The 6,958-nt window shown below is 37.6% G+C and overlaps 1 long non-coding RNA gene across 1 annotated transcript; it reads right to left on the minus strand.

Moving 5' to 3' along the window:
* Nucleotides 1-279: 279 nt before the first annotated feature.
* On the minus strand, nt 280-1,531 carry LOC138914806 (uncharacterized). Its single transcript, XR_011420618.1, has 3 exons — nt 1,242-1,531; nt 1,021-1,182; nt 280-675 (listed from the first exon to the last, which is right to left on the minus strand). It is a non-coding gene; the product is annotated as an uncharacterized lncRNA (long non-coding RNA).
* Nucleotides 1,532-6,958: the final 5,427 nt, after the last annotated feature.

The raw sequence follows: 6,958 nt of genomic DNA on the forward strand, positions 1-6,958 counted from the left end.
CAGCAAGGTGTTTGTGTGTGGGCTACCACTTTTCAGGGTGTCACTGTCACTCGGTTCATTTCGCATTCACAACATGCTCCAAGCATCGCGGCTCTCTTGCCAATTTCATTTAGCGGCATCATTTCTGCTCGTGCCTTTGTCATTTTTTCTCAATTCCATTCTTTTTTTTCTGCGATATTTCTCCCCCGGCTGATGGAAAACAAGATAAATGATTTTAAACTTGACTTTTCATTTCGTATATTAGCCGGAACGTGCCACACATAGTTCATTTAACCCCTTCCCCTTCTTTTCGCCACCTGGGCCAAACACTGGCCAACGGATCCAGGAAACCCGTGGAAAAACGAGAAGAATCTAATTGTTTTCTATTAACGAGCCTCGATTTGTTCCATGACTTTCGGTTGATGTAACATTCGGTTGATCAAAATATCACACGCCGTTGTTTGTTCACCCCTACTTTTTCATGCGATTACGATTCCGATTCCGTTTCGAGAATTCCTCCCTTCCTGCAGGTTCTGACCCCCACCCACCTCTATTTGGACATATGTTGCTCTGCTCAGCCCGATGATGTATAGCCCTCGGTTGTCGCCGCTGATTATGGTGGCTACAAATGCTTCGGACCATGAAGTGGTTGCTGGTAAAACTTGGACCTCGAATCGGAAAGTGACTCCATAAACACTGTTTGCATATAGGATGAAATTCAATATTAATTGGATGAAAGCCCAATGAGAATTGCGTGTTAAATGGTAGTAAGTACGTACAACACTGAGGTTTTCGTACAAGAAAAATTATACGTTTCTTCTTTTGTAAGCCCAAAAAAGAATAAATATATAGTGTATTTGTTTATTAGTTCGGCAAGGTCTTGGAGAATACTTAAGTCGGTTGAAGGTAAGACACATTGGAGGACATTGCCTTCGACCGACTTTAGTGTTCTCTATACTCTTATATAAAGCCAACATATGAAAACACCAATCGTTATATGCAGAGAACTGGCGTAGAGTTGCCTTGATCCAGATTTATCACCTAAATTTTGTTTTGGTCTCTTGCACGGACAATTCTTTACTCCATTTAGATGCCTTGTTTTGCACATCATACAGGCTTGATCCGTTAGGGCTTTAGGGACTATAATTTGACAGCCGAGTTTTGGTGACCAAACACATATATATCGAAAAGAATGATCTTTTGCTGAACAAGAAAGAAGTTGAATAAGTTTTAATATATATTATTGCTAACTCTTTCAATACCCTTGATGTTCATATTGCTCGGAATGCACACGTCCAAGTTATCGGTTAGCGTAGGAAATACAGATTTCACAGAACTAGATCTAGAAAAAAGAGATAGCTCAACATAGTATCCCGAATCACTTTCTATAATGCAATCGCCCTTGTTGCTACCAGTGCAGTCACCGCACATTACAAGGTCTTTATTAAATGTCTGGTCCATTGCAGTGGTAAAGAGAATAAAAGCGAAAATCAGAAAAAAAATTATGTGATTATGTGACATTTTTTGAAAAATAAGATGATTATTTCAAGGAATACTGTTTTAAACAATGAAATGATTATTCTTTTTATTTCTTTCTGGGTTGCTATATTTAATAATAGTTTAAAAACAATAATATTTTATCTTTCAAGCCCTAAACCACTCGAACTTAACTCAATTAACAAACGCTTTCGACCAGCATATCCCCGTAACCAGATATCATAATCGCTAAATCGAGGATGATTACATCATTGTCCCAGCGATGGGTTTCCCATCGGATGATTGTTTGCTTGCCCGACTGATAAACGCCCCAAAGGGTCTCACCTTAACACCTCCTTAGGGTCACACACTCCCCGGCCGAACAGATATTCCCATGGATATAATATCATGGTGGTGGTGGCACTTACACTCCTAGCTTTTCTCCTCTTTTTTATCCATTTAATCAATTAAGTCATCAGTACAATATTTGTATTTGTATTGCCATTGTTTTTTTCTATTCGGTTACTTCCTGGCAGCGGTTCCTCGATGATTATGATGATGGTGGTGGTGGTGGTGGTTAGGGTGCTTCCCTTATTGACTTTTCTATGACATCCGACCGATTGTCACACTATCTTACCAATTTTCGATTCACAGTCCCATTGTTTTTTGTCTGACTTGATCACGTGTCTGCCTCCACCACCTTGACTTGGGTTACTTGAGGCGCTGCTGCCATCCAGACACTTAATTAAGACGAAATGCCGCTGTTTTATTATTGGTATAGTAAATACTCCATAAATTTACTAATGAAAACACTTAACGACACACGTCACAAAAAAACAATGCGGGAATTCGGTTTTTATTTACCCAATATTAGGATTCTCCCTTCTAATATTGTAATCATAAAAGGTACTTAATAGTACTTGATATTTATGGATTTGCTAGAACTTTGTAATATTAAAGAGGAGAGTTCTGCGGGAAAAAGGAATTTATCTTGTATTTTATTTACATTTTCTGTATAAAAACGAAAAGCCTTCAAGAGGCATAAAAAATTACAATTAGACCAACTAAGACGTTTTCCAAGTTTTTCTTGGAATGTTACGTGGGCCAATCTGAAATTGCTGAGAAGGAAGCAAAAAGTTATGGGGTAAAGTTCTAGCTTAGACTGAAATCCTTTCACTTAATTGTGCGTCATAAATTAAAATGCCAGATCTTAAGAACGCAAGAGGCTGATTAAGGGGACTTCTAAAGTTGGATCTCGGCGTTCCTGGTTTTTCAATTAAAAGTTTTGCAGGTAAGTAAATTTCGTAAAGTTTTTTCTCAACCGAATTTTAAATTCGGGTTTCCCTTTCCATGTGGGAATTTTCCTTTGTTGCCCTCACTAGTCATCTTCAATTTATGTTTGTGCATACAATTAGAAATCTGTGTTCTGACAACAATCTATTCGAAATTGGAACTGCAATTTCAGGCCATGTAAGATGTGCCCGATGCACATGGCCCCTGATGCACTTGACACTCCGGCTGCCTTTGCATCTGGGCATAATTCTTAATGTTTTGCTTTCAATTTACTGAGACTACTTAGGCAGCTCTTCGGGTGCCCAGCACAAATTTGCATATTCGTTGACAAGGCCCCAGATGGAGACTTGCAGAACTTGAGCATCGAATAAAACAAATGCATTCATTTACAATTCTCTCTATGCTCCAAGGATGAAGCAATCTTCCATCGATTACCAAAGACCTCAACTGGACCACATCTGATGTAAATTGGATTGCTAGCAGGTTCTTAGGCCTCCATCTTTGGCCTCTGTGTTTGTTTCTTGGGTCCAGCTTATTGGATTTGGAAGTTGACTTTATGGTTTATGTAAACAAGACTGTGGAGACACTATATAATTTTCTATGGGTAATTAAATAAATGGTAAGGTGTCAATTGAAAGGCAGCAATCTTAAATTGTAACCAGGGACCGTAAATAACAGTTATTTGTGATTTTTTTTTTTAAAGGACTACTGTGATATTTGGTTTTAAACGTCAAAAATAACGTTCTTTTTACTCTTGTCCACAAAGTATATGCATTTCAACAAATCTGGAAAGCAAATTAACTGTAAATTGTTCATGTCTATAAAGTGCATAAAAACCAGTTAAATTGTTAATTAAAACTTATACAAATCTCAGTAGGCCTTTTAAAATAAAAATCACAAATAACTGTTATTTACGGTCCCTGATTGTAACTTTATTTAATACACTTTAAAATATGTAATAAAAAGAAAGCTGTTTGTATTAATAAAAATACTAAAAACATTCAATTTAAAACACTTTTTTATAAATTTTTAAATTATTTTAAAAGAGATTGGTATTAAAAAAATATTTAAATTAAACATACAAAATTTTATGAATCGCTATTAATTAAATGTACTCTTTCTAAATTGTTTTTTTTTACATCTTTTTAGGTGACATAATTGCTTATTAATGATACCAAGGTCAATTACTTGCCTCTATCAAAGACCCAGTTAAGAACTTATTCCCTGAACTTTCAGAGTAATCCTCTTGAAATCAATGTTAAATAAATTATGTACAACTATTTAGCAATAAATTAATCTTCATAAATCACAAATCAACAACAGGGACGACAACCTGGCGACTGTCAGGTGAATAGATAGATGGACGGAGAGAGCGGGGGAGCTGGGGAGCTGGGAACGGCGTTCCATGAACTACATTAAATTAGAAACGAGGCGTCGTCAAGATTCCGTATAATGACAAAAGCAATTAATTTTGTGTGTGCCCAGGCAGAGATGCCGGGGAATTGTGCGCAAAGGTGTTGGTTATGGGAAAGGGGTGATCCATCCAAACCCTCCTCCAACCCTTTTCCGCCCAACCCCGATTACGTTCACAAATCGCTACAACAACGTGGCAGAGTCACCTCCACCTCTACATTCACCTCCCAACACCCCTGGACACACAATCAAAATTCCACAGGCGAAGGTTGTGAGCTCAGAGGAGCTCAGAGCTCTACTCTACTCTAGCCTCCATTCGAAAGCTTTGCAATTAATTATGCGAATCTGACGAATCTTCCTAAGCGGCAACTCTTCGACTTGGCCAAAACACAGATACGCACGCACACATGGAGCGGGAATGCTGTTGCTGTTTGCCGTCAACTGGCTGGCATCATGATTTACATGGCTGCCTCTTCCGCAGCCTCTGCTTCTGGTAAAATTTTCCTAACGGTGGGAGGGGAGGGGGGGGGGGGGGGGGGGGGGTTGGGAATCGGGCCACACGTCTGCGCCTGTGGTAATCAAAAGGGGTGGGGAGTGGGCGACGTAAATGCAAATTTAAAGGCGTGAATAAGCCAGCGGCAAACTCCGGAACTCTAATTGTAGACAACCCCCGTAATTATCCGCTATGGAAAAGCCATTAATGGTATTAGAGGGATTTAAGTGAGTTCAAGGGGAAAGGTGTTGCGATTTGGATATCCTTACCATAAATAAAGGGCTATTGTCTTCAAATTGATTTAGTAGTTACTGGGGCTAACTATTGTCAAGAAAGTAGTAGCTCAATATTTTGAATTAAATTATTGTGATTTTTTTATGTAAACTAAAAAAAAAGTAATGTAGGTATATTATGTTTAAAGCGCACGTTTCTTTTTCTTTGCACCTTGTACCAATTAAATTTTTAAATGGTGTGCTTGTTGTCAGCATAAAATACAAATATTTCTTGTGTTTTCCATTTTTAATGAATTTTGGTATATGCCTACGGTTTGCTTTGATGTTAGTTATTTATTTTTAGACTTTTACGATAGTCCCTGATTTGAGAAAGTGTGCAAAATAAAATCAAAGACATTTTTGAATCTTGTAATTGAAATCTAAATATATGCTTAACAAGTTTTTATAAATTTAAGAATTTTACGAATGAGAAAAAATTAACATGGGACAAAAATATATTAAATAATAATAAATTCAAAATCAATCTAAAAACTAGAAAGAATTTATTATTATATTTTTTAAGAGTTTTTAAATCAAATGTTTATTTAGTGGCTTACTTTAAAATAGCCTTCTTTCATTAATTCCCGTGTTTCAACAAGGGTTGTCGCCTTAATCCCTCACCCCATTGCACTCAGCTTTATGGCCGATTCACAGGCTGGGCAACATAAACACTTGACAATATGACAGTGAAACGGGATGCGGCCAAAAGAGGATGCCAAATGGGCCACACCCCTTTGCTAATTTGAGGAGAAACCAAAAAGTGTTTTGGACCCACTTAATGGTTTGTTTTCGGTTGACAACTTTTCGTCTGGTTGCTGTAGCCTTTTGAGAGCACTTTCCATTTGTTTGGCTTGTGGTCGCCTGATGATGAGCAGGAAATTGAGGACCGAGGGGAAAATGGGAACTAACAACTAATTTAAAGCAATTATGTAAAAAGTTTCCTCTCGAATTTCACCAGTCGCATTCAAAGTTCTAACGCCGCAAATGTCCGTTCGTAAATTTTAAGTGGGAATAGTTTTAATTAAATTTGTCAAATTATGACGGAAAATTCAATTAGTTTTTTAGGTTGGCAATGTTTTTTGCCAATTTAAGCGTCAGAACGAAGTTGGTAAATAAATAAAAAAAAAGACTTGAATTTTATTGATACAACTCTGTCTCACCCCCTCATCAAAGATGAATTCCCATTGCGTATGCTTCAAATCTCTTCGGTATTTAGCTTCCGAGATCCCTTTCGTTATGCACTTGTTCAAAAATAATAACTAATCATAATAATAGTTAGGAAAAAAGATTCTCGGAAATCATTTCATGGGAATTTCCATCGACTTGGGCTGTTACTCCATTTTAACGACACGTGCCTGCGCACGCACTTTGATTAGGGCCAAGTCAATCTACCCCATCTGGCCTAACCCTCTATAAGGAAATTACCACTTGTCACTCTGCAAGGGCTACCAGCTACTGCCAACCACCACCAGCACCACCATGTTCCTCGACGAAACCCACCAATATCGTATTCCAGATTGCATAAACTGAAAAAAGGACTTGGAAACGGGACTCAGTGCACTTGCCTCGTGCGGATTGTGGGAAGTCCTGCGAGTGTCAAATTTTTATGACTCTGTTTGATTTCTGGCCGGCATAACGCTGTTAATGGAAGGCACTTGTTCAACCCGTCGAAATTAACGAGATTTCCAGCTTCGGGATATGGATCTACGAATCCTACGACAATATTTGCCAGAGGATAACATGTGTACACGGGCAAGTGCAGTGTCATCCTAAAGTGTGGGAAACTGTCAGAGCTCTCAGGGATTTTACTTTTACTGATTTTGGATTTATTATTTGCAGTCTAAGTCATGGAAGTGGTACACATTTTACTTCATATTTAACTTAATAAAATGTTGGGTATTAAGTAAATTTATTAACTATTGCTAAAGGTTTTATTCTTATTTGTATATCAAAGTATATTTAATAAAAGCTGGAAAAAAATTCTTTTGAAAAGGAAGCTTAACTTTCTACTGAAACTTGCAAAATTATTAGA

This window comes from Drosophila takahashii, chromosome 2L (genome assembly GCF_030179915.1).
Source record: "Drosophila takahashii strain IR98-3 E-12201 chromosome 2L, DtakHiC1v2, whole genome shotgun sequence".
Lineage (NCBI taxonomy): Eukaryota > Metazoa > Arthropoda > Insecta > Diptera > Drosophilidae > Drosophila > Drosophila takahashii.